Source organism: Rana temporaria, chromosome 12 (assembly GCF_905171775.1).
Source record: "Rana temporaria chromosome 12, aRanTem1.1, whole genome shotgun sequence".
NCBI lineage: Eukaryota > Metazoa > Chordata > Amphibia > Anura > Ranidae > Rana > Rana temporaria.
The window spans coordinates 74,524,771-74,537,153 of record NC_053500.1 but is presented as its reverse complement, the minus strand read 5'-3'; positions in this window follow the sequence as shown (position 1 = coordinate 74,537,153).

Here is a 12,383-nt window from a genome sequence, read left to right as displayed (position 1 = left end):
CTTTGAACTCCATATTTCCATTACTCTCTGTAGGTATTAGATGTGCTCTCACTTTATTGTTTGCACATCTAATACCTAAGGGTACTTTCACACTGGGGTGGTAGCAGTAAAGCGCTGCTAGTTTTAGCAGCGCTTTACCGTCGGGTTAAAACCGCCATACTGCATTCATTTCAATGGGCAGGACGGTTTGGGAGTGGTGTATACAGTGATCCCAAACTGCCACAAAGATGCTGCTGGCAGGACTTTTCAGAACGTCATGCAAGCTCACCGCTCCAATGTTAAAGCACTCAAGCTCACACTGGGGAGGCATGAGAGGCAGTTTACAAGCACTATTTTTAGCGCTAAAACGCCTGTAAAGCGCCTTCATTGTGAAAGTACTCTAAAGAGAGTTCTGGAAATACGATGGAGTTCAAAGTGAATTTCTACACCTAGGTGGAGCGCCCCTTTCAGAAGATTTGAGGATATTCTTAAACCCAGAGACTGGTGGACTTAGGCCACCATAGACATATTGAAATTCTGCAGGTTCAGCAGAAATTTCAATCAATCTATGTGCAGACTGGTTGTACAGAATTCAATCTATCAACTGATTCAGTACAACCAGTGTGTCTCTTTTTTTGGCGATCACTGCTGGCTGCTATAGCTGCAAGCAGTGATCACTGTATTCTGATGACTTGAAAACTTTTACCTCAGAGCACACATCGACACATGGCTCTTACGGAAGCTTGGTAAATCAAATGGCAGGCTTCTCTAGCATTACACCTGTGGGGCTGTGGCCAAGCCTGGGCACAAGCCAGCACAGGCTCCTGGAAACACAGGACGATGGCCATTAAGAGGAGAGCTGGGATATGACATTACTTACCTCATATCCCTGCCACTCCTAAACCCTGGCCCACTGCAGGCCCACAATGCCCTTAAACTGGTCAGAGCACCAGCGTGTGCCTGCATGTGCTTTTCTCACTACCTGCAATTGACACAGGAGGAGCCTGCAGACTGGGGAATCTCGTGGTCATGCCAGGGAGACAGCAGGACTTGCGTGTTTAGCCTACTGCTCTTACTGTGACTCTCAGCTACTCTGCTTGCTTGGCTTGCCCAGTGGTGTGGTGCTCACTCACCAGAGAAGTTCCAGACTCCACAGGTAGCGCTTAGTGTGGCAGCACAGTTTTTAGTCTTCATATTTCTGCAGTCTCTTTGGTCTGTGTACTGGGTGTGGGGAATGTGTGAGCTCTTATTCTCAGTCTCTCTGGGGGTAATCATGCAGCGGTCTCTCTCTCTCTCTCTCTCTGTGCAGGCAGTGTCAATCTCTCTCAGAGAGACTGCTCCACAATGATTGCCCCCCAGAGAGTGACAGCTTCACACTGCCCCCACAGAAAGTGACCACCTCTCTGTGCAGGCAGTGTCAAGCGGTCTCTCTCTCTCTGTGCAGGCAGTGTCAAGCGGTCTCTCTCTGTGCAGGCAGTGTCAAGCGGTCTCTCTCTGTGCAGGCAGTGTCAAGCGGTCTCTCTCTGTGCAGGCAGTATCAAGCGGTCTCTCTCTCTCTGTGCAGGCAGTGTCAAGCGGTCTCTATCTCTCTATGTGCAGGCAGTGTCAAGCGGTCTCTATCTCTCTCTGTGCAGGCAGTGTCAATCGGTCTCTCTTTCTCTGTGCAGGCAGTGTCAAGTGGTCTTGCTCTCTCTCTGTGCAGGCAGTGTCAAGCAGTCTCTCTCTCTCTGTGCAGGCAGTGCCAATCAGTCTCTCTCTCTGTGCAGGCAGTGTCAAGCGGTCTCTCTCTCTCTGTGCAGGCAGTGTCAAGCGGTCTCTCTCTCTCTCTGTGCAGGCAGTGTCAATCGGTCTCTTTCTCTGTGCAGGCAGTGTCAAGTGGTCTTGCTCTCTCTCTGTGCAGGCAGTGTCAAGCAGTCTCTCTCTCTCTCTCTGTGCAGGCAGTGCCAAGCAGTCTCTCTCTCTCTGTGCATGCAGTGTCATGCAGTCTCTCTCTCTGTGCAGGCAGTGCCAAGCAGTCTCTCTCTCTATGTGCAGGCAGTGTCAAGCGGTCTCTCTCTCTCTGTGCAGGCAGTGTCAAGCGGTCTCTCTCTCTCTCTCTGTGCAGGCAATGTCAAGCAGTCTCTCTCTCTCTCTCTGTGCAGGTAGTGTCAAGCAGTCTCTCTCTGTGCAGGCAGTGTCAAGCGGTCTCTCTCTCTCTGTGGCAATGTGGAGCAGTTTCGCTCCCTCTCTCTCTGTGCAGAGAATGTGGTGTAGATGAATGGTGAGCCGATTCGATGGTTCAATGGGCCACTTGACTGGACTTGCCCCCCAGGCCTAAGGCTGCCAGCTCTCCCCTGGACATGGCTGCATATGTGAGGGACATGGCTAGAGGGACATGGCTGCATATGTGAGGGAAATGGCTAGAGGGACATGGCTGCATATGTGAGGGACATTGCTACATATGTGAGGGACATGGCTAGAGGGACATTGTTGCATATGTGAGGGACATGGCTAGAGGGACATGGCTGCATATGTGAGGGACATGGCTAGAGGGACATGGCTGCATATGTGAGGGACATGGCTAGAGGGACATGGCTGCATATGTGAGGGACATGGCTAGAGGGACATGGCTGCATATGTGAGGGACATGGCTAGAGGGACATTGCTGCATATGTGAGGGACATGGCTACATATGTGAGGGACATGGCTGCATATGTGAGGGACATGGCTAGAGGGACATGGCTGCATATGTGAGGGACATGGCTAGAGGGACATGGCTGCATATGTGGGGGACATGGCTGCATATGTGGGGGACATGGCTGCATTTGGGGACACATTTAAAAAAAGTATCGGTATTCGGTATCGGCGACTACTTGAAAAAAAGTATCGGTACTTGTACTCGGTCCTAAAAAAGTGGTATCGGGACAACCCTATGTGTAATCATCATGTCTACCGCACCATGGAATGTGACCTCCTGTATTTGCCTTTATGTATTGTAATTTTTATACATTGTGATATTTAAGCTTTTTGTAAATAAATACTACTTTTATATAGCCACCAGTACTTCCATTTTTGACATTGCTGCCTAAAAGCCCACAGGGAACTCTTCCATTTTTCTATTAATTTTCAGGGCGAGCAGCTCTACCATCTCTATAGTATGTGTCATTTCCATTTCATACAATATTTTGGGTGGTTAAACACCTCTTCCCTCCCCTGACACACAGAGATAAGACACAAGTTCTTGTGCTCTTCCATTGGCCTCTTTAACTCCTGCATTAAACCCCTTTACTAATGTTGACCCACTCCCTAGAGGGTGATGTGGGTCAACTGTAGACTTTTAGGTGTCACATCAACCTTTTTTGTCGTTGAGGGGATCGGATTTATTTATTCTTCCTTTTTTCCGTTTTTGTTTCTTCCCTCCTGACACTTTTAAGAGGGTACCCCTAGATACCCATATACTGCAGTGCTGTACAATTCAATATTGCAGTATGTCCAAATGTTCTACACGAATATTTGTTTTAACTCAATTAACCTAATACAACAAACGGATTGGATTGAATCATTTATCCCTTCTCCCCTCTCCTTCATGCATCAGGAGGTACTTTATACAGACTCCTGCAATGCAATATGTCCAAATATTTAATTTATTAATATTTGTTCTAAATTTATTTAAACCTATATATGCTAGGAGTTTTAGCCAGGGAACTCATGCACAGTCCTTGCTTGTGCAAACACATTTTGTCAAATTTAATTAGCTGTATTTTTACTTAACCACCACAATCAGCTGCCATCATTTATGTCACTTCATTTAACATTTTATATATGCATATGGCCGCTGGGGACTCCCTTGGACCTGGCAGTCCCTGTCCGACTCTGGGGGATGGGCTCCTTCCTTTTGGGTTTTCCCGGCGGGGGGGGGGGGTTAGGGAACTTGTTCCCTCTCATTCGCCTCGGTGGGTTTCAGGGGGGTTTCCCCTGTACGCCGACGCGAGCCACCTCTGCCGGCGGCGTCCTTTTGATCCTCTCTGGACAGTTCGGACTAGTGCGCACGCGCGATACCTCGACGTGCGCTATACTATTAGCCAGATTCAGAGAGACTTACGACGGCGTATCAGTAGATACGCCGTCGTAAGTCCGAATGAGCGCCGTCGTATCTTTGCGCGCATTCTTAAAATGAGATACGCCTCACTGTTGCTAAGATACGACCAACGTAAGTCTCCTACGCTGTCGTATCTTATGTGCATATTTACACTGGCAGCTAGGGGCTTGTACGTGGATTTACGCGTCGAATATGTAAATGAGCAAGATACATAAGACATACCCCGGCGTAAAGATAAACCACCAAAAAGATGGCGCAGCCCATGCAAGGTATGGACGACGGAACAGCCGTCGTATTTTACGTCGTTTGTGTAAGCGTACGTGAATGGGGCTGGGCGTAGGTTACGTTCACGTCGAAAGCAATTAGTATTTGTGACGTGATTCTGAGCATGCGCGCGCATGCGCTGTACCAAGGCACTCATTTACATGGGGTCACGGTTACTTTACATGTAACACGCCCACTACCTGCCTAATTTGAATTAGGCGGGGGTTACGCCGGGCCATTTGCGCTACGCCGACGTAACTTAGGGAGCAAGTGCTTTGTGTAGTCGGCGTAGTGCAAATGGGATGCGCTACGCCGAACTAAATATGCGCCTGTCTCTCTGAATCTGGCTAAATATGTGTGTGTGATAAACACTACTGAAACAGTGAAATTAATATCATACCCTGTGCCTTATGTACTGACCACTGACATCAGCCTGTGTGGCATTAGCAGGTGTACAGTCTGTGAGCACAGTGAATCCTTATGTGCTCTATTGATATATATGTATCAAATAACCTAAACCCTAATAACAGCCTGAGGCTCCATGCACACTGGACCAGGTTGTTTTTTTCGGGGTTCTGTTCATGTTTATTGTAACAGGATGACCTGTGACACCCAGAGACTTTTGAGGGATGGGGGATACTCCTGTGCCAGCGGCCCTAAGAACTCTTGGGTCTATGTTCACCCTGTGCCCCTTTTGGGCATAGGGTGGCTAATAAATCATAATTCATGTATTACATGAGATGGGACATTAATAATAATTCATGTTTGCAGGATGTCTTGAGATATCACAAGTTGTTAGGTATTCAATGTGGGGACACATTCTTTTGAAAGGTGTTAATTGAATCTTCTCCTAGACATTTCATTGTCCATTGTGTAAAGGTGTTAATCCAGGTCTGCTCCCAGACCTCTAATTATGTATGCTAAATACTGTTTTGTGTGTGGAATGGAACTTTTCAAGCTGTATGCGGAGACAGAACATCTGTCTAAAGATATGGTTTGAGGGGAATGCATTGTGTGATGGTGTTTTGGTTGCACATTATCATGCATCCTACTCCAATTATGCTAGGAGTGTAAGTATCCTGGTGCACCAATCGCTGCCCTTCCAGCTTCAGGCGGTCCGGACTGACCCGGGGGGCAGATATGTGATGGTACATGCTCTGATAGCTGGTATTCAGTATGTTATAGTTGGGCTCTATCTGCCTCCCCCTGTGGATCTTGATTTCCTCCATAGGGTGATGCAGATTGCTACTCAATATGGGGTGGAACGGGTACTCCTAGTGGGGGATTTCAATTTGGTCATGTCCGACACGCAAGATAGACTCCACCCTTCACAGTCCCCAACCCCTCGACTGGCTGTCTGGGCGTCTTCTTTTGGCATGACCTCTGGCGTAATTTTCACCCATCTAATGCGCAGTTCACATGTTTGTCCACTACCTTTAGAACGTTGTCTCGGATTGACATGGCATTTGCCTCCTCTGGTCTCTTGGGGGAGGTGGTGTCCACTGAGATCCTATCCCGGGGCATATCTGATCATGCCCCTCTGCTGGTCTCGGTCGGAGCGGCTTCTCCTGGGGGTCAGAGGGTCTGGCGACTTTCTCGGTATTGGATAATGGACACGGAGATCCAAGAGACTATGCCGAAGGAGGTGTGCAATTTCTGGTTGTCAAATGAAGGGTCCTCAGGTCCCTTGATATTGTGGGATGCATTCAAGGCCTGGCTCAGAGGGGAGTACATTAAGCATATTGCGGTTAGGAAACGGGAGTCTATGCAGTCTCTCGGGTAGCTGGAAGATCAGGCCCTGACACGAGAGAAGGAATACACCCAGTCGCCCGGTGCGGACAATTACTATGCCTGGCAACACACCCTCAGTGAGCTTTCCCTATTAAGAATTTACCTCACTAAGAAGTACATGCTTGACAGTGCCCAGCGAGTGTTCGAGTTTGGGGACAAGAATGGTAGGCTTTTGGCGTGGCTGGCTAAGGGTCAGAATCCCACTACACACGTAGGCAGGGCCGTCTTTAGCGCAGGGCAAACGGGGGCACTTTCCCCAAATCTTTGTAGGGGGCCCTGCGCTACCCGTGAATTGGGGCCCAGACGACAGCTTTGCAGAGTGCACAGAGGACACGGGAGGCTGTATTCCCGATCTAGCCAGCAGTGAGGGGGCGGGACTGGGAGCTCCACAGATGTGCTGACCCCGCCCCATTTAGCCTGTATGCTCGGAACAGAGCGCTGTAGTTAGACCAGTGATCAGAGTGGGCATGTCAGTGGAGCTCCCGGTCCGCCCCCTCTATACTTTCTGGGGAATACAGAGGTCCAGGGGAGGGCCGGGAGCTCCACTGACGTCCACTCGGATCACTGGCTCTAACTACAGCCGCTCTGTTCTGAGTGGAGCTCCCGGTCCCGCCCCCTCTCTGCTGTCTAGCGCGCAAATACAGCCTCCTGTGTCCTCTATGCACTCTGCAAAACTGTCATCTGGGACCCAATTCATGGTAACTTTATGCAGTATATGTCACAGTCTCTAGTAACTTTATGCAGTATGTCACAGTCTCTGGTAACTTTATGCAGTACGCCACAGTCTCTGGTAACTTTATGCAGTATGTCACAGTCTCTGGTAACTTTATGCAGTATGTCACAGTCTCTGGTAACTTTATGCAGTATGTCACAGTCTCTGGTAACTTCATGCAGTATGTCACAGTCTCTGGTAACTTTATGCAGTATGTCACAGTCTCTGGTAACTTCATGCAGTATGTCACAGTCTCTGGTAAGGTAAACTTGTGCAGTATGTCCGCAGTCTCTGATAATCTCATGCAGTATGTCACAGTCTCTGGTAATCTCATGCAGTATGTCACAGTCTCTGGTAATCTCGTGCAGTATGTCACAGTCTCTGGTAATCTTGTGCAGTATGTCACAGTCTCTGGTAACTTCATGCAGTATGTCACAGTCTCTGGTAATCTCGTGCAGTATGTCACAGTCTCTGGTAACTCCATGCAGTATGTCAAGTCTCTGGTAATCTTGTGCAGTATGTCCGCAGTCTCTGGTAATCTTGTGCAGTATGTCCGCAGTCTCTGGTAATATCGTGCAGTATGTCTGCACTCTCTGACCCTCTCCTGTAGTATGTGTATTAATGTGCCGCCTTAGGCCGCGTACACACGGTCGTTCCAAACCGATGAGAATGGTCCGAAGGGCCATTTCCATCGGTTCACCGCTGAAATGGCCTGATGGTCTGATGTGCGTACACACCATCGTTCCAAAAACCGATCGGGTCAGAACGCGGTGACGTCAAACACACGACGTGCTGAATAAAACGAAGTTCAATGCTTCCAAGCATGCGTCGACTTGATTCTGAGCATGCGCGGGTTTTGAACCGATGCTTTTGTGTACTAACCATCATTTGGGCCGATTGGGCAGCATGTTTTAAAATTTTGTACCGAAGGAAAACAGACCGATGGGCTATACACACGGTCGGTTTGGACCGATGAAACTGAACCTCGGTCCATTCTCATCGGTTTTGTCCGACCGTGTGTAAGCGGCCTAACTTGCTCAATTATTTGGGTTTGCTCCACTGCTTAGTGAGTGGTAATGATGTGCATTAAACTATAGCAACCAATCAGTGAGCACTAATAATGTGCAGTAACCTCTAGCAACCAATCGGCAAGCACAGATTATGTGTTGTAACCTCTAGCAACCAGCCAGTGAGTGGTAAGAATAGGCTGTAACCTCTGGCAAACAATTGCAATCGCTACGTGATCTGCTGCAGTAAACTGATTTTGCATCTATCTGCTATTTGTTTGTATGTTTTAAATGGAGGGGGGGCCCCAAGAAAATGTTTGCCCAGGGCCCAATCAAAATTAAAGATGGCCCTGCATGTAGAGTATGAGAGATGTGGATGGCGGTTTGCTGACTGCTCCAGAAGATATTAATTCTAGGTTTCTCCAATTCTACCAAGACCTTTATTCCACAAGGGAGAACAAAGGGAATAATGGGATGTTGACGGTGCTAAATAGAATAAGTTCTACAGTATCACAAATACATTTTTAATAATTTATTAAAATATCAAGATTTGAAATTCATGCAGCACATGATACACAATTTAAAAACAGTTTTTTTGTCAGAACTTGGATATTCGGGTTGCTGGAATTCCCCAAGTTGAACAGCTGGTCGGTTTGAGATGTTTTTATTAACCCAATATATTTCGCCGTAATCGACCAGATTTATATAACCAGCTCTACAAAGTAGAAAACAACATGTAAGAATTTTTTATATAAATGCAAATGAATCAAAAAGCCGTGATAAAAGTGTTCATAGGAAAACATAAAGTTCATGGAGGAGCAAAAAGGAAAAAACGCTTCTTTGCTTCTTTCAAGGTGTAAAATCTTCAAATTATATTCAAAATAATCTTCCACCACACCCGATGTGAAACAATAGTGAATCCTCCACCAATAGAAATGGCCACTCACCAGAACAATATGCCTAGCACTCTCGTGTTTTGGCACAGAAGCTTTGTTATAGTTACCGTAGTTTAAATCAGCAGGCGAGCTTCCATTCCCAGACAGGTGGACAGATAAAATCCTCAAAAATGAAAAGAGTGTAACATAGTGTGATACCATAAAAGCAATTTTAATCACAAACCACAAAGAAATTCTTCAAAGAGTGCACTCACACAGTGCCAAAATTAAAAAAGCGTGATAGATACACATCAAAGATTCCTCAGTATTGTGCGGCTGAAATGCAATGGTCTCGGCGGACCCAAAAATGAACTAGGCAACTCACACCACTCGATCTCCACACTGTATTGGAAATAAACTGAAGCTGGCGTGAAGAGAAACCGGACGCCGGTCACTGGCGAGCAAACATACGACTGGCCTGTCTTCTCACGTTAGCAATTGGTCACTGATCAGATGATAACCAAGCTCCCGACATGTTTCATCGTAAAATTTGACTTAATCATGGGATGGGGTCATGCATCTGAAATTTACTGTTTAAAATCTCCGGTTTCTCTTCACGACTGAAATGCAATGGTCTCGGCGGACCCAAAAATGAACTAGGCAACTCACACCACTCGATCTCCACACTGTATTGGAAATAAACTGAAGCTGGCGTGAAGAGAAACCGGACGCCGGTCACTGGCGAGCAAACATACGACTGGCCTGTCTTCTCACGTTAGCAATTGGTCACTGATCAGATGATAACCAAGCTCCCGACATGTTTCATCGTAAAATTTGACGTAATCATGGGATGGGGTCATGCATCTGAAATTTACTGTTTAAAATCTCCGGTTTCTCTTCACGCCAGCTTCAGTTTATTTCCAATACAGTGTGGAGATCGAGTGGTGTGAGTTGCCTAGTTCATTTTTGGGTCCGCCGAGACCATTGCATTTCAGCCGCACAATACTGAGGAATCTTTGATGTGTATCTATCACGCTTTTTTAATTTTGGCACTGTGTGAGTGCACTCTTTGAAGATTTTGTTTGTGGTTTGTGATTAAAATTGCTTTTATGGTATCACACTATGTTACACTCTTTTCATTTTTGAGGATTTTATCTGTCCACCTGTCTGGGAATGGAAGCTCGCCTGCTGATTTAAACTAACTATAACAAAGCTTCTGTGCCAAAACACGAGAGTGCTAGGCATATTGTTCTGGTGAGTGGCCATTTCTATTGGTGGAGGATTCACTATTGTTTCACATCGGGTGTGGTGGAAGATTATTTTGAATATAATTTAAAGATTTTACACCTTGAAAGAAGCAAAGAAGCGTTTTTTCCTTTTTGCTCCTCCATGAACTTTATGTTTTCCTATGAACACTTTTATCACGGCTTTTTGATTCATTTGCATTTATATTGAAGATTATTATTACTTATCACCTTATCACAGTGTGATTCACACACACTTGAGCGCTGTTTGTATATAATTTTGTGGTTTATTTGTTTAAAACACGTTATATATTTTTTTCACATTGATATCTTTAGAACAGCAGCTGTGATTACTATTATTGTCTTTGTCTTGAGCGCAGAGGTGTGATTCAATAGGGCGCCATTTTTTGATCACACTTTATCCATGTAAGAATTTTTACATCATGGATTCAGCTATACATATTAGACAGCACAATACAAATAAAGCAGAGGACTTCTTTGAAGAGGACATACGCTGACCTGGCATCTCGGATGGGGAGGAAGACTGACACCAATCCTGGAGAGCCCCAGGGCCCTGAGAACGGCTCAAACCACAAGGGGTGAAAGGCCCTACAACGAGGTAGCTATGCGTGGTAAGTGGCAGTGATATGTAATCCCTCACCCTTACATTCTTTGTCAGTGGCAGAATTAATTAACCACTCTCCTCCTGCATCAGTGGTCATTGGCAGTATTCAATAACTTCTAGCCCCCAACATTGGTGTATGGTGGCAGTATTAATTAGCTCACCCCCCATTGGCGGTCAGTGGCAGTGCTGCACATACTGTACACACACACAAACACAAACTTAAACCACATAAGTTGGTGATGAAAACCACTCTCTGATTTCACTAAGGTTGCCTCAGGTTAGGCTGGTGCAGTATTCCATCAGAGAGCAGCTGAATCCAACTGAGCCTCCAAGCCACCACCTTCCCACCTGCAAACATTTCCCTTCACCAGTTCAGCATGCAATACACTGACATTAAATGGTGGCGATGGGAATGGGGGTTGGCAGCTGACACCACAACGGGGAAAGTAGATAGGCAGGGCAGGAAAGGACTAGTGGGCAATGCAGAATATAGCTGCTGCACCTGCATTTACTGACTCTGTGGGAAGAAAGGTTTGGACCCCCATGTATTACATTATCTACATACACAAAATAATCCCATATCATAGCCCTATATTTCTAGACTCCAGGCCTTTAAGGCCACAGTTCATGGTCTTGGTATCCTGGTACACCAGGCATGAGTAAGAAGGCTTTCAAGAAAAACAAGAACAGATGACACACCAACCTTGCGCATTACCTTTGCAACAAAAGATGATATTAAATAAAATATTTACGAGTGGTAAAATCAATCGAGAAATTAACAAAGTCCATCAGTGACTTTGTCCAAAATGATCTACTTGAGGGGTGTAACGGAATAACCCTTGACACCTAGAGACTTCTGAAGGATGCGGGGTACTCCTGTGCCAGCTTCACTAATGGCTCTTGGGTCTAGGGTCATCCTATGTCCATTTTGGGCATAGGATGACTGAGAACTGATATCTCGGATTACATGAGATGGGACAGTAATGATAATTCATGTTTTGCAGGATATCTTGGAATATTACAGTTTGGTTAATTCTGTCCACAACAGGTCAATAAGAGAGTGATTCATTCAATGTGTAACATAGACTGTTGCGATGCTAATTAAGTCCACCTGGCTGTAGTGATGAAAGCTGTGATTGCATTCTATAGTCTATAGAATGATGATAGATATGTGTTGGCAGTCTGAAAGGTCAGATGTCTGACTTCTCAGGTTTAGTGAATTAGGTCATGTTAATTATGTCAGACCGGTTCCGAAAAGTCTGTGGGATGTGTATTGGAGACTCGTTAGCCCCCCATTGTGTGATGTGTGGGTGGAGTGTGTCTTTGTCCCTGTGATTAACTGTCACATGCTTGTAACTGTATAAAAGACTGAGTTTTACCATTAAAGGTATTTATTCATTTTGGAACCAGTACCAGAGCTGTGTGAGTCTCTGTTATTCTGGGGAATGGAATGGATCGTGTCTGTTGGGTGGTTGGAGTGTCAGATAAGCTGTCGTGGTTGATGGAATGGTGACCGTTACAAGTGGGATGAGAGTAGTCCAAGTTTAGCTGATGCATTTCGAGGGTGACCCCCCTCTTCCTCAGAGCTAAGTTTGAACTGAAGGTACATTTTATGGAGGTTGTAATCAGGTGGAATAGATAAAGTGATCTAGGCCCCTCTCTCCAATGGGAGGGCTAATGTAGCAACCAAAAAGTGGATACATAAGTAAAACATAAAACATATACATGAGTAGATTCATTTTTTCATTCCCCATCAGGGAATCACCTACAGTGTCCCAACCATCCTCCCCCAAAAACAGTTGATGCGT